The following is a 22,501-nucleotide window of genomic DNA, read 5'->3' as shown; positions in this document are numbered from 1 at the left end:
CTGTGAAGAAAGTCGTTGGTAGATTAATGGGGATGGCATTGAATCTATGAATTACCTTGGGAAGTATGGCCATTTTCACGTGAGATGGAGTCTCACTCTGTGGCCCAGGCTGGAGTGCAGTGGTGTGATCTTGGCTCACTGCAACATTTGCCTCTCTGGTTCGAGAAATTCTCATGCCTCAGTCACCACCCCTACACCCCATCCAAGTAGCTAGGATCATAGGCATGTACCACCACACCTTGCTAATTTTTGTGTTTTTTGTAGAGATGGGGTTTTGTCATGTTGGCCAAGCTGGTTTTGAACACCTGGCCTCAAGTGATCCCCCTGCCTCGGCCTCCCAAAATGCTGGGATTACATGAGTGAGCCACCGAGTCCAGCCAGTATATTGGTCTTATTGAGATATATTATTTGCCTCATAGTGTTTGAATACTGATGATTATCTCTCAGAAGTACAACTATATGTTTCATTTATTTTGCTCATTTTATATTTCAGTAAAAACATTTTGTTTTCAAGATATACCTTAGCCAAGGATCCCTGCAATACATTTTGTGAGATTTGAAAATTAATCAGGTAGAACCCCCTTCCTAAATAAGCTTGCGGTCCATTTGATATACCATTCCATTGTATTTGTCAATACACCTGCTTCATCTCTGGCACTCAGCACAGTGATAATTCTATGATGTCAAGTTACTTTGCACCAGGAATTTCTTCCCACAACTTTTGGATGTTTTCTACAGAATTGGACACCAATGTAATGATTTCTTTCTATATTAATGCCATTTTCTCTGATTCCCCTATGATTTTTTTACCTACATATGGTCTCTTTCACTGTTGCTCTTTCCTTTTCTGTTTCTTTGACCTTTAACTTATAATAAAAAAGTCTCTAAAGCTTGGAATATGATCAACATTTTTCTACAACAAATTCTATTTATTTTGCTGCTGTGATCAGCCACTTATATGTTTTTCTTTTTTATTCAGGGCTTAGATAACAAAAAATGCACTTTCCTGTCTTCTCTGTCATTCATTTTTTTACTTGTTAATGGTTTTATTGATTCATACATTCAGTCACAAATTAAAAATAATTGAACTATAGAAATATAAATTTCACATAATAAAAGCAATGTGCATTCAAATATTTTTTTCTGAAAATTTAACTCCCAGATAATGGTTTTATAACTCCAAATAGGTCTTGACTTTCTAAGATTTGACATAGAATCACACATTTCTATATTTTGTTACTTCTTCTATCAATGAATCCTCGCAATTATGTCTTTGATAAGTATTCTGGATTTCTTACTAAATCACATATGAGTGTACAAAAATCAGCTATCTCGTTTCTCTTATTTCAGTCACATCATCATTTAATTCACCCCAGACCCAACCACAGCTGCTAGAACTTTCTTTTTTTCAAATGCTGCTTAGTTCCCCACTCTTCTTTGAATACCTAAATTGATTTCCTCTCTGCCTGTCAAATACAAATTTCTCTTTAACTTAGACTCAAGATAACTGCAGTGTTCTTCCTTATACCTATATAGTGTAAATCTTCCCTAATCTAATTTACAGTACATGCTACTTCACTTGGTAAGTCAAATTATCCACACTACACCAATGCACATTTAATTCCCTCTTGGTCTTTTCTAGATTCCAAACTTAAAGTGGATAAAACTCTGAAGATATAGCTTGTAATGACTGGTTATTCTTCTACATATAAAATGATGGCAAGGTAGAATATTGATTAATTGCTTTTTTTCTTTTTTTCTTTTCTAAAAAAAAAAAAAAAGAACAACTCTGCATTTTCCAGTGAGTCAGCAGCGTCCACCATTCCTTTCCGGAGAAGTAAGTGTTTGTCAAATGGGTAGTGCAAACACATGTGAATATTAAATATTTTGGTTTGACTTGTTTTGCTATGCTTTGTTTTCTAAGTATGTCTTGGAATACCGGAAGAAAATAATCATGTGATTGGGTACGAGTGGAAGGTGAAGAAGGGATCAAGGAGACACTGCATGAAGGTCACCAGAGTCAGGAAAGAGAAGGTGAGGAAGATGAGGTATGAGCGCCATCTATGGCCAGCCTTAATGAGTTGTTTGTGAACCGAGCAACTCCAGCCTGCCACCTAGCCACTGAAATCAACAGGCTTTTCATCTATGCTGGTGAACAGTTCTTTAGCGTTCCTGTTGAATAAGGCCCTCCATGAGTAAGCGCTCCACTTTTTGCATCATTCCAGAGAAGAATCAAATTTTGTCTGGGCTTTTCTACCTGAATGATCCTAAACAAGTTGCTGAACTTTTCTGTACCTTAGTTTTCTCAAACACAAACTGGCATTATGATATAAATATCTACTTTTAGAACTTTTGTGAGAATTAATGTCATATGTAATGAGCTAAGAAGCATTTTGATGAATAGTCTTCAATAACATAAGGTGATCCCAATTTGTTTTGGTATTAATAACATCCTTAGAGAAGAAATTTTATCATCAATTAATTGTTTTCTTATGATTTCTGATTATTATGTTTTTCCAAACGACGAACAAACAGAATTTTTTTTTTAAAGTCCTTGTGTGTTAGTTACTACTTATTTACCTCTTCAAATCTTTAAGTCTTCCCTTTTATTCCAGAATTTAGCTACTTTCATTTCAGGCATAATTTGACAGTGCCTTGACACAAGTCCATGGCAGGTCAAACACTGCTTTCTTCTCTTATTCCACAGAATGAAAAGACCTTAGTCATCTGGTCAACACTCACCTGCACAACTCAGAAATTTCAGGGTGCAATTCGTGGCCACTGGGCAATATAAAGTAATGTCTTACTTTTTTTCTCCCTAAAATATGAATCTATGAAAAATGTATTTCAGCAATGTCCCCAGAAATTATTATGGGATTCAGTACTCATTGAGTCATCTACCCTATTATTAGCGTTCCCACCTTTCCTGTTTTATGACCCTCTCACCCCTGCCCTGTTTTGCTATTCTGTTTCCTGATACCAACTCCTAAATAAATTATATTGGAATCTGAGTTAAGATGAGCTGCTAATTATCTGCCTATGTAACTGAAATAATTTATCACGCAGACTCTAACATAATTTGTTCCTTACGCTTGTTCAAAGATCCTTTGTAAAGGTTGTTTGTTTTGTTTCAGATACCAGTGTTTTACGTGTAGGTAAAATTTTTAAATTCTTAAATTTAGAGATTTTTTTTTCAATGAGCACTAGTAATGTTTTCAAACGTGTCTGTGTGTGTGTATGTGTGTGATACTGTTTTACCAACACATTCTTAGAAACAGAAAGCCATCTCAAAATGGTTGTAATCTAACCAGGTAGCCAAGTCCAGGCCACAGCTACGTGACCTCAACAATACCTCCAGATGTGCCTCTGTTTTGTGCCAGTAGACAGATCTAAAAAGGGAGCCAGCAGAGGTGACACTGAGGAGTTAGCAACAGGCCCTGAAGCTTTGAATAGAGCATACATTCATACTTTGGCATCTGGTTCCTACTTTTGCCAAATGTGCCTTGTTTGCATCCACAGCTGTTAAATGTGTTTGTTGAAAAGGGATAGACTAGGGAGAAGAAAGAGATTGGCGAGAGATATGCCAGCTTCTGTGGGAGGGAGTGTCACGCCAACATTCAATTTACTTACAGTTAATTATTTGCTTTAGAAATCCTGTGTCATTTATTAGAATAACTGTGGTATATAGTGAACACGAACCTCATGCTAAAGCAGTCATCTTTATATTTTATTGTAAATGAAGCATTTATAATTGTGTTCATCTAATTAACACCTAAAGAGCAATATATCTTCATTTACTTCAAATAATATAATCTGGCAGTTAAGATTGAATTACTAAAGGCAGGCTTTTATATATTTCTGTCATATTTTTATTTTTTTAAAAAATGACTTGGCCATTAGAATTAGGATTTTGTGAAGAATTTCACAGTTGAAAAATCAGTTTTAGAGATTCAAAACATTTTTCTAACCTAGAAAATAGACCTAGAAATTCTAAATATTTTCAGAATCTCAGTCTTCCTTCTAAAACTTATGACCCTCGTATTCCAAAAGTTGTTTCAAAAGGGGAGGTGAGAAAAATAGTTTACTTTGTTTATGATAAAGGGAGACTATCTTGCTGCTCTTGTGATAAAAAGGGGGAAAAGGCTTTTTGAATTTTGCCTAGCTATAGACTGCTGCATGAATGTCTTAATCATTTCTAATGATTTTATGGTGGTCTTTTAAAAATAGTTTATTAAATAGTATGAAGGCAACCAGTAACATCCAGGATCAGACAAATATGTAAAGACATATTTCCTTTACAAATATGTAAAGGAAAGCAAAAATTGTATAAATTAAATTAAAAATAAAATTTCATGTATTATCTTGAATGCTTTCATTTGTAGTTAACATAACCTGAAATGTATAAACAATTGAAAATTGTACTAGTCATATAACTGAAAAGTTGTAAGTTAGATTGAGCTTCAAGCCTCCAGTTCCCACTTTGAGAGGGTCTCTACCTCACTCTTATTTGCATTATCTGTGTCCCGAATTCTTTCACGATGGCAATATGCTGTCACAGTAGCAACCCACATGCTTCTTCCTTTGCACCTCAGAAAAAACAAAATAATTATTTTTCACAAGTGAGAAAATAAATCCTGAACTTCGATGTTATTGGATCAACCTGAACCAACCTCATTTACCAGTGTAATGTCAGGAGATGGCTGGTTTAACTAATTAGCTTAACCTGGATTTCTCCTTGTTCCAGATCTAACCATCATAGTAATGGAGGTGTGATTATAACACACTTAATAAACGTGCCAAACAGCATAATTACAGCAGAATGATTAAAGGCTGATTTTTCTGAAATTTGGTTGATATGAAGAAGGGAGGTGAATAGTGGGTAAATAAGAATCTCCTCTTCCTAGGATTTCTAAAAACAAAAGCAAAAAGGGTGTGAGTTTTCAGACTTAACCTTTCTTTGTCTATAAAATAGTTATTACTATTTTATACAAACAACTGAAAAATATGACGTATTTTGTGTGTATATTTCTAAACGTGTGGATATTTGGGTTGTTATAATTTATACAGTGTAATTACTTAGTCAAATACAATAAATTCATTACTTGACTCTGTGTTAAAAATATGTAATAAAATATCAATTTAGATACCACTACACTTCTGATAGCTTTTCTCATTACTCTACATTCAGGAGAAAATCAGAAAAAAATATATATTAATATGCTGTACACATACATACCTGTATACAATGCACATATACATACAAAACATATATGTATATACATGTATATATGTATGTGTGCATACACACAGAATACATACACATTAGTGCATATTTGCAAGTGCCAGGAGAGACAAAACAATGCATTCATTAATTTTTCAGTTATTTTCAGTGAGTTGTCGTCTATTATGCACAGAAAAAAATACGCATGAAGGAGTACACATTTTGGAAATCTTGTTATAACTGGGGCCCCTAGAATGGTTTGTTATGCAGTTCTGGTGGTTACGATTGTAAATCTGGGCATATAATATTAAGGACAGGGTTGGAGCTGTCTGATTTGAAGCACATAAAGTCTTAACTGCCACCGATAATGTCAACCCGAATTATTATTTCCATTTCAACACAGATTATAGGACAGGAAGACATAAATGGAAATTAAAAAATAAATTCAGCACATATTTCAGAAAGTACCTTTTCATGTGGAGAATAATAAATGCTTAGAAGAGCCTGCAGGCAAAGTTGTTGAGGCAAAAAGCAGGAGTGTCATTCAAGAAACAATAAGATACCATCCTTGGGGAAATGGAGTACTAAAAAGGATATGCCTTGATGGACCAAGTGACCTTTATTCTCTCTCCAAAAATCTCTCATGTTCTTATAATTCTAATCGTGAAATAGTTCAGCAATCTGGCCTCCAGCAATGTCAATTCTTACTTGAATTATTCACCTCACCAGTTCACTGCTGAGGAAGAACCTTTCTCATAGTGCTACAAAGATTGCATATTGACCAGATGTAATTCCCAATCTGTTGCTCATAGGCATTTTATACGCAAGGATGCCTTAGGTCTGATACTATAAAGTGATTGCTTGTAGAAGAAGCCTTTTTTGAGCCCTATGTGATTGAAAAGTGGCCTAAATTGGAGAAGAGAGGCTTAATTAATATATTAATTATAGAAGGCATGAGGATTATTTAAGATTTTTATTGGCAAGAGTTATTTCAAAATGTAACTGGTTTTAGTAGAATGCAGCCTATATTAATTTGCTTATTTCTTAATTAGTATTGGATATGATAATGACTTATTTTTAGCTATTGACTTCATTTCAATAGAATATTATGAAAATAAAAATAAAAAGAGATTTGTCATTTTACAGTCTATTTAAAAACAAGTAATTTCAATAATAGCACACTTTAGAAAGCTAGAAATAGATACTGAATAAATGTAATGTATGAATGTTAGTTGGTACATTTGAGTAAGCCGGGAAAATCAGCTATCTACACTTTTCTGATTTTACATTGATCTAGCAGAACACAGAATTCCTGAGAACTCAGGGATTTTGTGAGAACTACAGTCACCCTATTATGTTCTTAAAGTGATATTCAGTGAAAGAAAAAAGAACATGTTTCTATCTGTCATCTAAATGGACTCCTAGAGTTCTTTCTGTGTGTCACAAATTGGAACTCAGTGGTGAACTGAGTGCCGAGAGCATATTTTCAAAAGCTAACGGAAGGTCACATACATTGGACAGTTCAAAGCACAGAAAAACCCAGAGGCTTTAAAAATGTCAGGTATATTTTAGTGTTAAAACAAATAAATATTGTACAAGTTTTTGCCAAAGATAAAAGTGAAATCATGTTTAAAAATATAAATCTTCATTATAATATGAATTACTTTCATAATAGATGAAATCTAAAGTGTAGAAATAATATGTTTATATACCTCTGTAACAAAACGTTATACTAATAAAGTAAATGATAAAGTTTACAAAATGGTTTATGGTAAATACATAATAGGTGAATATATTATGCTAAATAATATGACCTGTGGATTATGTCATTTAAGAGTTAAAACAACTTTTATTTATGGAAACATTATCACCCATCTAGAAAACAGATTTTTTAACAGTGTTCAATGTGCAGAGAATAATCTTATGACATAAATTTTAAACAATGGAATAAAAATTAAATCAAGTAATTCTCAAACCATGCATAATGAAATGAGAACTTATGTAACAAAATAGCAAACAGCTAAATAATATTTTGTAGTCCATAGTAATTATATTAATTAGTCAAGCATTTTAATTGCTTATGCATTTTTTTAAATTTTCACATAAGTAAGAAATATTTATAGAAGCATAAAATCTTATATAAGTATGAAATACTTATTAAAATTAATCCACTAACCTATACAATTGCTTTAGTCATCGACTTTAGCTTAAAAATGGGATTTGATCATTCTTTGATGGCTGAAAATCATTCAGGTCTTTTTTGTGAACAATGTACATGATAATTCTGAATAATTAATCCACTCTGTTCAATAATATTCTGTGATTATAATATAGTGAGACCAATTCTGTACTATCTCACTGTAAAAATAAGTAACAATACTTCTTTAGATTGATACCTGTTTCTTCATACAGGATGTGAGGTGTCACATTCTGAATGTGTCACAGTTAATTTACCAAATAAAATTTTACTCAATCAGTAATCAATATTTCATTTTTTAAAATGTAGCTTCCTAATCTCAGTAAGTATTCTAGGTGGTAGAATTATTCTAAAATAATCTAAATACCTACATTAAATATTGGAGAAAACTACATCCTAATAAAGCAAAATATGATTTATCTTACCTTTCTCAAGGAGTTTAACAGATATTATATATTTTTAAATGATTAAAAACATTTTTAATATAAGAAGGATAACATTAGACCCAGAACTCTGAAACTTAAGATAAAAAAAAACTCCCCAAGACATTGTTTTCCCCTTCATGTAAGTTGATAAATGAAAGTTTAGACAAGATAATTGATTCCAGAAATAACAAAAATACTTGACAGTTTTAAAAAGTGAATAATGTGATCTATTTCTTTTAAAGAAGTTCTAGGTAAATAGGAATAACAGATTACTACCGAGAAGAATTAGAAAACCTGGCCAACTATAAATACCTTTTTTTTGACAGCATCAGAGAAATTACAAAACAATGAAGAATAACAGAGTCAATATCCAAGAGAAAAGAAAAGAGAGAAAAGAGCTTAGTGTTTGAGGTCACTTATCCCCAGGAATGCTTCTATTTAAAATGTACCTTCTACTTAAAATGGCCCATGGACCCTCTGTTATTCTTTGAACTGTTCACACCAGTTAGTGACAAAGTAGGGAGACAACCTGCAAAAAGAAAGATATGCAAATGGACCGTAAGCATATATGAAAAGATGTTCTATTGTTTTAATCTTCATACAAATATAAATGGAAACAACAATCAGGAGCCCTCATATACTGCTGGTGGGAATGTGAGTTTGTTATGCAGATTTTAGTAAACTTTTTACAGTATCTGGTAAAATTAATTTTATAAACGTTGACACAACAACTGTACTCATTGGTATATGCCTATGAGAAATAGGTGCACATTTGCTCTAAGACACTTATACAGTAAAAATTACAGCATCATTATTTACAGTAGTATAAATCTGAAAGGCAAATATTCATCAATAGTAGAATGTACAAATAATGGTATATTTATATAAAAAATACTTTATGACAACATAAAATAACACGTTAATGCACCTTAATAATAAGAATGAGTCTCATAGAGCAATACATTGAGGAAACTAAGTAAAACTCAGTACTGATTAAATATTTCATTTATATAAAATAGAAACCTTATCAAACTGCTCTGTGGTATTAGAAGTTAGTGTAATGGTTCCCTTTTGTGATGAGGGAGGGAATAGTGATTCGCAGTGGCCAGGACTAGAGCCTTAAAGAAATGAATTCCTCCAACCACATGATCAAATCTTTCCCTAGTTGAGACTTTAAATGAGAATTCAGTTTTTGATTTAAAGTTGATGCTAAAGATATTATAGGTGAAAATATTTTTAATTTTTTTAATATTATATTTTATAAATCACACATCTGGTGTCATACATGAGAAATCTCTGCCTATGTAAAGGTCAGAAAGACCTGCACTATATTTATCTGTAATCTTTTTATAATTTTACTTCTTACACAGAGATGTGTTATGGTTTTTGAAGTTTTTTGTCTTTCTGGAATAACTTCTGGTAAGAATCTAAGTTCATATTTTTTAGGAGTATACGTTTGTATACATGGCATATGTGGTTTTTGCATGTAGATATTCAATTGTTCCTACAATATTTGTTGACAAGATGATTCTATTTCCATAGAATTCTTTAGCAGCTTTTGTCAAAGATCAAATGAATATACAATATATTCATATGACAACACTGTAATTGTACTCTTTAAATTTATACACATTTTTAAAACAGTTTACCCGATATGTGATGGTGTATTTTTGGACATTCTATTCTATTCCATTAATTTATATGTTTATCTTTATAATAATATATACTTTATTAATTACTGTAGCTTTTAGTAAGTCTTGAAATTAGTTAGTCCTTCTGTTTTTTTCTCTTATTTTTCTATATTGTTATGGCTATTCTAGTCCTTGAAAACAAGAACTGGAAAGAATCAACACATTAAAAATATGACTAGACGATGCATGGCAGCTCATGCCTATAATCAGCTTGCCAGTTTACAAAATAAGACTGGGAAGATTTTGATAGATATTTTGTTGACTGCAGATCATTTTGTGTAGAATTGCCACATGATCAAAATTTATTATATCAATAATTCCCTCTTTATTTAGAGATCTTTAATTTTTCTCAATAATCTTTTACCGTGACCAAGTCCTATACCATTTTTGTTGAAATTGTTGAAATTTTGTTGACTGCAGATCATTTTCTGTAGAATTGTCATGTGATCACAGTTATTATTTCAATAATTTCCTCTTTATTTATTTAGAGAGCTGTAATTTTTCTCAACAATGTGTAACAGTTTTCAGTGAACAAGTCCTATACCATTTTTGTTGAAATTGTCCCTAAGTATTTCATTCTTTTTGTGCTATTATGATAGGAATTTTTTTTAATGTTTGAGATATTTTTTCACTTGTATATAGAAATTCAACTTATATTTCATATTAATCTTGTATCTTGCAGTATTGTTAAACTCGCTCATATTTCTAATTGCTTATTTGAAAATAATTTCTGACTACCTACATAAAAGATCATGTTGCTTATGAATAAGACAATTTTTATTTCTTCTTTTTTAGTCTACCTTCCTTTAATAACATGTCTTAACATTTGTTACACTGCCTCAAAGCTCCATCACAATGTTGAATAGGAGAGGTAAGAGAGAATCTCCATCCCATGTATCCAATCTCTTCAATCTTGAGAAATTCAAACAAGGGCTGATGTCAACTGTCGTTTTTGTTTATTTGTTTGCTTGCTTTTATAAATGTCCTTTATCAAGTTGAGAAAACTAACTTCTATTCCTAGTTTACTGGGAGATTTTGCTTTTGCTTTTGTTTTTAAAATTGTAAATGAGTTTGGATTTTGTCAGATGATTTTCTGTATCTATTGTGATAATGATGTATATTAATCTAGCTTTTTGTTTGAATCAGTAGGGTTTTTTTTTGGTAAATAGCATTTCATTTTATAAATATGCCTAAATTTGTTTGTTAATTCACCTTGTGTCAGTCCCTCTGGGGTGCCATTATAAAATACCATAAACTAGGTGTTTTATGAATAACAAAAATTTATTTCTTACAGTTCTGAAGTCTGGAATGTCCAAGACCAAGGCACAGTCACATTTGTTTTCTGATCAGGGCCTGATTTCTGGTTCATTGACTGTACCTTCTCACTGAGTCTTCACGTAGTGGAAGAAGGGGCAAGGGAGTTCTCTCCTGTGCCTCTCTTACCAAGGATGCTGGCATTGTTACAATGTTTATGTTCCCACAAAATTCATATCTTAAAATCCTAACTCTCAAGGTTATTATATTAGAACGTAGATCCTTTGGGACGTGATTAAATCATAAGAGTAGAACCCTCACAAATGAGATTAGTGCCTTTATAAAATAGATATAAGGGAATTTGCTCACTCCTTCCACCTTGTAAGGATACACTAGGAAGGTGCCATCTGCGAGGAACAGACCCTCAGCAGACACTGAATCTGCTGGCGTCTTGATCTTGCACTTGTCAGCCTCCAGAAAAGTGAGACATAAATGTGTGTTGGTTACAAGCCACTCAGTCTATGGTATTTTGAGGGACTAAGACAGGTATGACTCCCGTTCATTAGTTGTCTGCCGGCGTCATGTAATTAACTCCTAATATGATCACCTTGAGAAACAAGAATTTCACTTATAAATTTTGGAGAGATACAAATATTCAGACCGTAGCACACCCATTCATAGACACCTGTGTCTCTGGTTTGGGGTATTATAAATTAGGCTGTAGTGGATATTCTTTGTGTGGGCATACGTTTTCATTTCTCTGGGGTAAATACTTGGAAGCAAAATTTTAGGTCATATGCTTGACATGTGTTCAGTGTTTATAAGCTGCTAGAAATACTTCTTTTCTTTTTTTTTTTTCTTGAGACGGAGTCTCGCTCTGTGGCCCAGGCTGGAGTGAGTGGCGCCATCTTGGCTCACTGCAAGCTCCGCCCCCCGGGTTCCCGCCATTCTCCTGCCTCAGCCTCCCGAGTAGCTGGGACCACAGGCGCCGCCACCACGCCTGGCTAGTTTTTTGTATTTCTTTTAGTAGAGACGGGGTTTCACAGGGTTAGCCAGGGTGGTCTCGATTTCCTGACCTCGTGATCCACCTGCCTTGGCCGCCCAATGTCCTGGGATTACAGGCGTGAGCCACCGCACCCAGCCAGCTGCTACAAATGTTCCTAAAGTGGCTGTGCCATCTTAGGCTTCCACCAGCAAAGTGAAGGGTTCTTGCTTCTCCACATCCTTACCAACATTTAGAGTTAAAAATTAACTTCGAGGAACAGACCTACACTAGTATATACAAAGAAGAGCTTCCAAATAAATAAAAAAGAGAAAGTTAGAAAACAACTAAAATGCATAAAGGAAATGAACTGACTTTCAACTGTAAAGAATGTAAATGACTAATAAAAACATGAATGCTAGCTTCAGATTATTAACTATGCAAGAAATATAAACAGACATTGAAAAGATGCAGTTTTTGACAAACGAATAACAATTTTAAAACATAATATTCAGTTTTATTAGAATATTTGGGAAATGGGCATCCAATATATGACTAGCAGAGTAAAAATTGGTAAAATTTTCTGGAGGATAGTATGGAATCGTTATCAAAATCCTTAAAATATGTTTGTCTTTTGAGTCTATAATTCTAGAACTAGCATATATCCTAAGCAAATTATTAAGAACATTTGCAAAAATAAATATGAATGGTCACTCTTTACATATTATATATTTAGAAATAAACTAAATGCATTATATAAATGTTTAAATTAAATATTGGGTATATCTTTTTTAATAATTACTACTGTTAAAAACCTAGTAGTGCAAGAATTTATAGGGACATAAGAAGTATTTAAGTTTGTATTCTTGTAGAAAGTATGATCTTACAAAGAACTTGTTCTTTAAAATATGTGTATATAAGAATAGAATTTAGAGATAAAAATACTACAGTATTTATTTTGTTTGTATTTATTATTTTATTAGCTTGTGAGTGGCTCTTCCCTTTTATGTTTTATATAAGAGTTCTTCGCTTGCCAGCTCACTTATCCTCACTAAATCATCTCATCCTATAAACCATCTCTCCAGAATCTTAGTCCATGATAAGGTGAGTTAACCTTGTAAACACATTGTTGCTTTGAGAATAGAGCTCTTCAGGGACAAAATAAAGTGGATATTTACAATAATACTTTAGTAAAAATTAGTTAAAATACTATTACTAATAATAATTCACATCCTCAATATATATTAGCTCAATAGATCTGACTCCACCTTCTTAGTCTTTTGATGTAAGCTAAAGCATGTTGTCTCAAAGAAAAAACAGAAAGATTATAAAGATTGTTTCAATACCAGAAAATTATCCTGTCTAAGATTAATGCAATTAATAGTCTGAAGACAGAGTGCTGATTTTATTCTGCAATGTGAAAAAAAAGTAGTAGAATTATGCACAGAAAACTATGTGTTAATTTATTTCTTTTATTTGAAAGTGCAGACAATTAATAGAGATGATTGACAACTTTATTGGATAGATGAAACAGAATTCTCAAGTAAATACAGGAGATAGTAATAAAATAGCCTATTACTAGGTATCGAGGAACAGATACCTAGGATTACCCATTCATAGACACCTGTGTCTCTGGTTTGGGGTATTATAAATTAGGCTGTAGTGGATATTCTTTGTGTGGGCATATGTTTTCATTTCTCTGGGGTAAATACTTGGAAGCAAAATTTTAGGTCATATGCTTGACATGTGTTCAGTGTTTATAAGCTGCTAGAAATACTTCTTTTTTTTTTTTTTGTTACTAGGGAAAACAAAAAAAAGGCAGTGTGGTCATTTTAACAATATTAATTATTCCAGTATATGAGCATGTCATCTGCAATTTCTTTTATCAGTTTTTTTGTAATTTTAATTCTAGAGATCTTTCACTTTCTTGGTTAAATATATTTCTAGGTGTTTCCTTCTTGTAACTATTGTAAATAAGATTGCTTTCCTGATTTATTTCTCACCTTGACTGTTATTGGTATATATATGTGTGTGTGTGTGTGTATATACATACATACACACATATACCAATAACATATATATATATGACACTGAATTTTTATGTTGATTTTGTATCCTGACGCTGCCTAATTCTTTTATCGAATCTAGTTTTTTGAAGAAGTTTTTAGGATTTTATAGGTATGAGATTATACCATCAGTAAACAGAGAAAGCTAGCTTTATCTTTCCAATTTGGATGTCTTTTATTTCTTTCTCTTGTCTGCTGGCCCTGGCTAGGACTTATAGTTCTATGTTGAATAGGGGTGGTAAAAGTGAGCATCCTCGTCTTGTTCCAGTTTTTAGGGTAATTGCTCTCAACTTTTTCCTATTCAGTGTGATGTTGGCTGTGGATTTCTTATATTCAATGCAATCTCTATCAAAATACCAACGTCATTTTTTACAGAATTAGAAAAAGCAATTCTAAAATTCATACAGAACCTAAAAAAGAGCCACCAATAGCTAAAGCAAAAATAACAGATAATTTGCAGAATGGGAAAAATCTTTGCAAATTATGAATTTGACAGGGTACTGATATCCAGAATTTGCAAGGCATTCAAAGCTGGAAGCATCACATTACCTGATCTAAAATTATACTTACAAGACTATAGTAACCAAAACATCGCGATGCTGATGTTGGAAAATAGACACATAGATCAATAGAATAAGATAGAGAACAGAGAATAAAGACACATATCTATACCCAACTGATCTTTTGACAAAGTTGACAAAAACATACACTATGAAAGGGCTACCCTTTTTAATAAACGGTGCTGGGAAAATTGAACTGCCCTATGCAGAAAAATAAAATGACCCCTGTCTCACACCGTATGCAAAATCAACTCAAGATGGACCGAAGATTTAAATGTAAGATCTGAAATTATAAAAGTACTCAAGAAAACCTAGGCAAAACTCTTCTGGACGTTAGTCTAGACCAAACTTTTCTAACCCGCAGCCCACGGGTAGCCCGAGAGGGCTTTGAATGCGGCCCAACACAGATTCGTACACTCTCTTACAACATTATAAGATTTTTTTTTTTTTTTGCAATACCTTTTTTTTAGTTTATCAGCTAACATTAATGTTGGTGTATTTCATGAGTGGCTCAAGACAATTTGTCTTCATCCAGTGTGGCCCAGAAAAGCCAAAAGATTTGGGCACCCCTGGTCTAGACAAAGAATTAATGACTAAGACTTCCAAATCACAAGTAAAGTCAGGCACCATAGCTCATGTCAGAAATCACAGCACTTTGTGAGACTGAAGCAGGAGGATCATTTGAAGCCAGGAGTTTGCGATTAGCCTGGGCAACAGAGTAAAACTCTGCGGCTATTAAAAAGTTTTTAAAATATTGGCCAGGTGTGCTGGCATGTGAGGTGGAGGCAGGAAGATTGCTTTAGCCTAGGAGTTTGACACTGCAATAAGCTGTGACCAAATCATCACATGCTTGCTGGGCAAAAGCATAGGCTCTGTCTCTTAAAATAAAAAGCACAAACAACAAAAACAAATACTGACAAATGCTACTACATTAAACTAAAAAGCCTCTGCACAGCAACAGAAATAACATAATGAACAGATAATCTGCAGAATGGAAAAAATATTTGCAAATTATGAATCTGTCAGGGAACTGACCTCCAGAATTTTCAAGGAACTCAACTTAAAAGCTACAACAAAAAATAACCTCATTAAAAAGTGTGCAAAGGGCATGAATAGACATTTTTCAAAAGAAAACATACAAGTGGCCAATAAGTCTATAAAAATTGTTCAACATCTCTAATCATCAGAGAAATGCATATTAAAACTACAATGATATATCATCTTACACCAGTCAAAAAACTATTATAAAAGAAATAACAGATGTTGGCTAGGGTATCGATGAAAGGGAATGCGTATACACGGTTGGTGGCAACGTAAATTAGTATAACCTCTATGGAAAACAGAATGGAGATTCTTCAAAGAACTAAAACTAGAACTACCATTCGAGCCAGCAATTCCATTAAATGGTATCTACCCAAAGGGAAAGAAATAGAGCAAAAAGATGTCTGCACTCGTATGATTTAAGCAGTACTTTGAAGTATTTACAACAGCAAAGACATGGAAGCAACCTTAGTGTCCATCAATGGGTGAATAAAGAAATTGCAGTGTAGGTGTGTATATATAGATATACAAAATGTATAAATGTGTATATGAACACTCAATGAAATATTATTCAGCCATGGAAAAGAATGAAATCATGTCTTTTGCTACACTATGAATGAAGCTGGAGACAATTATCTTAAGTGAAACAACTCAGAATCAGAAAGCCAAAGAACACGTTTTCGTATTTGTAAGTGAAAGCTACTTAAAGTATACACATGGACATTGATGTAGATTAATAAATCACTAGAGATTCAAAACAGTGGGAGAATGGGGGAATGGAAGTTCAGGCTGAGAAATAACTTTGAAGAGGTTGAGGCGGGAGGATCTCTTGAGGCAGGAGTTCAAGACCAGCCTAGGCAACATAACGAGAACTCATCTCTACTAAAAAAATTTTTTAAATTAGCTGAGCATTGTGATGTACCCCGTAGTCCTAACTGTTTGGAAGGCTGAAGTGGGAGGATCCCTTGAGCTCAGGAGTTCAAGGCTGCAGTGAGTTAGTATCACACCACTGCACTCCATTGTCAGCAACAGAGAAAGGCCCTGTTCCTAAAATGTAAATAAATAACTTAATTGGTACAATGTACACTATTCTGGTGATGGTTACACTAAAAGCCAAGATTTCATTACACAATATATCTATGTAACAAAATTGCATGAGTACCTCCTAAATTCATACAAAAAGAAAAAAAAAAAGAAGAAGTAGTGTAAAGAGAGTAAGGAAGAATAAAAAGAAAAGCGTATTATACATTGAATACCATTCACTGAAGAACAAGACTTACTGACAAAAAACAACTATGGAATATAAATTTCCATTTGACACATGGAATATCAAAATATATATTGTGAGTAACTATATTATCATAAAATTATATTTTGTACTATGCTTTACCTATGGAGACTTGCAAATATGTGGTAGTACTCACTCTAATTTTACTTCTCAGAATATCTTAAAGCAAAGAATTCTACCATATTTGCCTATAATGTTGGATTAATTGCTTTGTTTTTCTTATTCTCCTCATATTTGGCTTTATAGTGAGGGAGAAAAACTATAAAGTACACATTCAGTATCAAGGAAGAGTACTTTCCGTGTGCACTGAAACAAACAGCTGCCCAGAATTGGTCCCTATGAGTTCATTCAAAACGTCGCAGTCTGGGATCTTAAACTACAGGCTCTAAATCAGCAAATTTTATCTGGAGAAAAAGGAAATAGAAACAACGTTGGAAGTCTCATAATGACATGAAAGAAAACTAAAACCACTACTACTAGACTTTTGATTAACTTTAAACATATTTTATTATGTATTTACATTTTTCTAAAACATAAAATTTATGTATTTACATTTTTCTTAAATAATATATTATTTATAATAGGTGGTAATGGTTGAAATCTACATTTTGTAATTATCTATAAAATAAATGTGTACATTATATTTTACCTTTTCATGATTCTTCCATTTATCTTAGCCATCTGTCCAACAATAAAGTTATGGTTGTATTTTAAATGTTATGTTGTCACATTGGGTTGGTAATCAATAGACTATTACTTTTTCCCATTTTACATTTACATAAATAATAATATATCCAATATTTTATACTCAAAATTTTAAATAATAATAGCTAAGTTTAATGATTTAAAAATATCAATAATATTCCTTTAAAATAATAATTACTGAGCTGTTAGCTGTTTTTTAAGGTTTTGTTTTTAATTAACACGTGATTGTACATATTTATGGAGGACAGTGTGATGTTTTCCCACTTGTGTACATAGTTCAGTGATCAAATAAGGATATTCAGCTTGCAAATCACCACAAACATTTCATTGTGGTAAAAACATTCAAATCTTCTGCTTTAGTTTTTCGAAATATGTAATGCAACATTGTTTATTAGAGTCATCCTACTATGCAATAGAACAACAGAATGTATTCCCCTTATCAATCTGTAGTTTTGTACCCATTAAATGATCTCTTCCCATCCATCCCCTTTCCTCTACCCTATCCAACCTCTGGTAACCTGAATAATAGAAGTCCTCTGTAGTTCTATGAGATCAGCTTTTTATAATTCCTCAAATGAGTGAGATATGCAGTATTTGTTTTTATGTGCCTGACATTTCACTTAACATAATTCCTCCAGGTTCATGCAAGTTACTGCAGATGATAGAATTTAATAATATTCCTGTGTGTGTGTGTGTGTGTGTGTGTGTATAAACATTTTCTTTATTTATTCATCTGTTAATGGACACAAGGTGATTCCATATCTTATCTATTTCGGCCTACAGTACATTTTTTTAAACTTTTATTTTAAATTCACAGGTACATGTGCAGGTTTGTTATTAGGTTGTTGCAAAAGTAACTGCAGTTTTTGCCATTATTTTTAACTCCTATTACTTCTGTGCCAACCTAACACATAGACAAATTTGTGTCATGGGTTTTGTTGTGGAGACTGTTTTATCATCCAGGTACTAAGCCTGGTACCCATTTGTTATTTTTCCTGATCCACTCCCTCCTCCCACTCACCACCTTTCCATGTCCCAGTGTTTGTTGTTTCCCTCTGTGCGTCCAGGTGGTCTCATCATTTAGCTTAAACTTGTAAGTGAAAGTATGCAGTATTTGGTTTTCTGTTCCTACATTAGTTTGCTAGGGTTAATGACCTTCAGCTCTATCCATGTTCCTGCAAAGGACATGATCTAGATTTTTATGGCTCCATAGTATTCCACGGTGTATATGTACCACATTTTCTTTATCTAGTCTAACATCAATGGCCATTTAGGTTGATTCTATGTCTTTGCTATTGTGAATAGTGTGGCAATGAATATGCACATGCATGTGTCTTTTTAATAGAATGGTTTATATTCCTGTATTATTCTGTTTTCATTCTGCTGATAAAGACATACCTGAGACTAGGCAATTTACAAAAGAAAGAGATTTAATGCACTCACAGTTCCACGTGGCTGGGGAGGTCACACAATCATGGCAGAAGGTGAAAGGCATGTCTCACATGGCAGCAGACAAGAGAACTTGTGCAAAGAAATTTCTCCTTATGAAACCATCAGATCTCGTGAGACTTATTCATTGTCTTGAGAACAGTACAAGAAATATCCACCCCCATAATTAAATTACCTCCAACTGGGTCCCTCCCACAACACATGGGAATTGTGGGAGTTACAATTCAAGATGAGGTTTGAGTGGGAACAGATTCAAACCATATAATTTGCCCCGGCCTCTCCCAAATCTCATGTCCTCACATTTCAAAACCATGCCTTCCTAATGGTCATCCAAAGACTTAACACATTTCAGCATTAACCCAGAAGTCCACAATACAATATCTCATCTAAGACAAAGCAAATCCCTTCCATGAGGATTTGAGCCTGTCAAATCAAAAGCAAGTTAGTCACTTCCTAGACACATTAGGGGTACAGGCATTGGGAAAATACAGCTGTTCCAAATGGGAGAAATTGGCCAAAATAAAGGGGCTACAGGCCCCATGCATGTCTGAAATCCAGCAGGGCACTCAAATCTTAAAGCTCCAAAATGATCTTCTATGACTCCATGTCTCATATCTTGGTCACGCTGATGTAAGACACGAACTCCCACAGCCTTGGGGAGCTCTGCCTCTGTGGCTTCGCAGGGTATAGCCCCACAATCAGCTGCTTTCGTGGGCTAGCACTGAGTGTCTATGGCTTTTCCAGGCACACAATGCAAGCTGGATCTACCACTCTGGGGTCTGGAGAAGAGTGGCCCTTTCCTCACAGCTCCACTAGGTAGTGCTCCAGTAGAGATTCCCTGTGGGGCCTTCAACCCCACATTTCACTTCTACACTGTTTAAGCAGAAGTTCTCCCTAAGGGCCCCACACATGGCAAACTTCTGCCTGTCCATTCAGGAATTTCCATACATCCTCTGAAATCTAGGAGAAAGTTCCCAAATCTCAATTCTTGACTTCCATGCACCTGCAGGTTAAACAACACATGCAAGTTGCCAAGGCTTGGGGCTTGCACCCTCTGAAGTCATAACTCGAGCTGTACCTTGGCATGACTGTCCCTGTTCAGTCATGGCTAGAACAGCTGGATCAAAGGGCACCAAATCTCTAGGCTGCACACAGCACAGGACCCTGGGCCCAGCCCTTAAAACCATTTTTCCTCCTAGGCCTTCAGGCATGTGATAGGAAGGGCTGCTGTAAAGATCTCTGATATGCCCTGGAGACATTTTCCCCATTCAGCTTCTCACTGCTTATGTAAATTTATGCAGCCAACTTAGATTTTTCCTTAGAAAATGGGATTTTCTTTTTTATCACTTGGGTAGGCTGCAAATGGTCTGAACTTTTGTGTTCTCTTTCTCTTTTAAATCTGAATGCCTTTAACCGCACCCAGGTTACCTCTTGAATGCTCGCTGCTTAGAAATTGCTTCCACCAGATATCCTAAATCATCTCTCTCAAGTTGAAAGTTCCACAGATCTCTAGGGCAGGGGCAAAATGCCACCAGTCTCTTTGCTAAAACATAACAAGAGTCACCTTTGCTCCAGTTCCCAAGAAATTCTTCATCTCCATCTGAGATGCTCAGTCTGGATTTAATCATCATATAATTATCAATATTTTGTTTAAAGCCATTCAAAAAGTCTCCAAGAAGTTCCAAACTTTCCCACATTTTACTATCTTATTCTGAGCTCTCCAAACTGTTCCAAACTCTGCCTGTTACCAGTTCCAAAGTTGTTTCCATATTTTGGGGTATCTTTTTAGAAGCACCCCAGTCTACTGGTACCAATTTACAGTATTAGTCTGTTTTCATGCTGCTGATAAAGACATATCTGAGACTGGGCAATTTACAAAAGAAAAAGATTTAATGGACTCACAGTTCTATGTAGCTGGAGAGGCCTCACAGTCATGGCAGAAGGTTAAAGGCATGTGGCACATGGAAGCAGACAAGAAAAGAGAATTTGTGCAGGGGAACTCCCTCTTATAAAATCATCAGATCTTATGAGACGTATTCACTATCACGAAAAACAGCACAGGAAAGATCAGCCTGTATAATTCAAGTATCTCCTACTGGGTCCCTGTCACAACATATGGAAATTGTGGGGGCTGTAATTCAAGATGAGATTTGGGTAGGGACATAGACCAACCGTATCAGTTCTTCTGGATATATACACAGTAATGGGATTGTTGGGTTTAATACTATTTTTGTCTTTAGGTCTTTGAGGAATTTCCACACTGTCTTCCACAATGGTTGAAATAATGTACACTCCCACCTGTGGTGGAAAGCATTCCTTTCTCTCCACAACCTCATCAGCATCTGTTATGTTTTGACTTTTTAATAATAGCCATTCTGACTGTTGTGATATATTGCATCTTAAACAATTGACAAAATTTCCTTAAGCTTGGAAGTCTATTTCTAATGTTAATACTTGGTACACTGTTTTTCTTATTAGCTAGACTATATGTTTTTTTAATATGATATTGGAGGGAATTTTATAAAAGCCTTTTTAAGCTGTTTATCAAGTATTATTTCCATATCTAATAATTCTTGAATATTGTGAAGAACTGATTATATCTTGCTAGTCTTTACTATTTATTCATTTCTCCCCATCACATGACTCAGTAGAAGATGAATTAAATGATAAAGGTGAAGCCATCCTAAGTAACACATATCCAATAGATTTCTGAACTCAATTGTGAATTTAAATCTATTCTTCTAATTTTAGGGGAAATCTTTGGTGTTGGCGTGAATTTCAGCCTGAGAACAAGATTTAAATTTTAATTGTCCAAGGCTAGTTTTAATTTTATTATTCTGCAAGAAAAAATGCAAAACGTTCTTGAGTGGGATTTCCTGAATGAAGGGGAATTGCTCCAGAAAGTTGAAGGTGTGGTAGGATACTGAAGAGGTACAGAAAAAAAACACAGGAATATGATGGGGCTGATTTTGTGATATATTTGTTGTAGAGTTTGGAGGAAAGAAAAAATCTAACAATAATTTGAAATTTTTCAGTTTAACAAATAGATTGATGGAATTGCCATCAACTAAGGTAAGAAACAATGTGAATACAGCCAATCTGGCATGTTATGTTTGACTTGCTGCTTAGACCTTCAAGTGTATGTTCAGAAAAGATCACTGAATAATTAAGTCAAGAGTTGATAGTAAAGGTATGAAGATCGTGGGCACATAAATGTATTTACTGACATGAGACCAGATATATCACAAAGAGATTGAGTATACGTAGAAAATAGGACTAAGGAATAAGCCCTGGACCACCCAATATTAAAAGTTTGTATCCATGCCATGCATATGCAGCTAACCATTTTCTGCATGTTACTTCTCTGCAAGGAACGTCTTTGCATTTTCCCTTTGCTGATTAAGGTCATTTTTGAAAGTTAATCTCCCTCTCTCCCTTTTTCCTAACCAAGCCAGTACTATCATCTGCATATTTTCAGCCTTATTACAAACGTATCTAACAGTAAAGAGTGAGCACTTAGTTTTTCTGTTTATATGTTATCGTTATTTCTTATTCATCAATTTTTGCAGCTTGGGATGGATATCTGTAAGGCATCATAAAGAGGGAAATTTTTATATAATCA

Source organism: Trachypithecus francoisi, unplaced genomic scaffold (assembly GCF_009764315.1).
Source record: "Trachypithecus francoisi isolate TF-2019V2 unplaced genomic scaffold, Tfra_2.0 Lachesis_group0, whole genome shotgun sequence".
NCBI lineage: Eukaryota > Metazoa > Chordata > Mammalia > Primates > Cercopithecidae > Trachypithecus > Trachypithecus francoisi.
The sequence above is the reverse complement of the archived record's forward strand: the minus strand, read 5'-3'. Positions refer to the sequence as shown.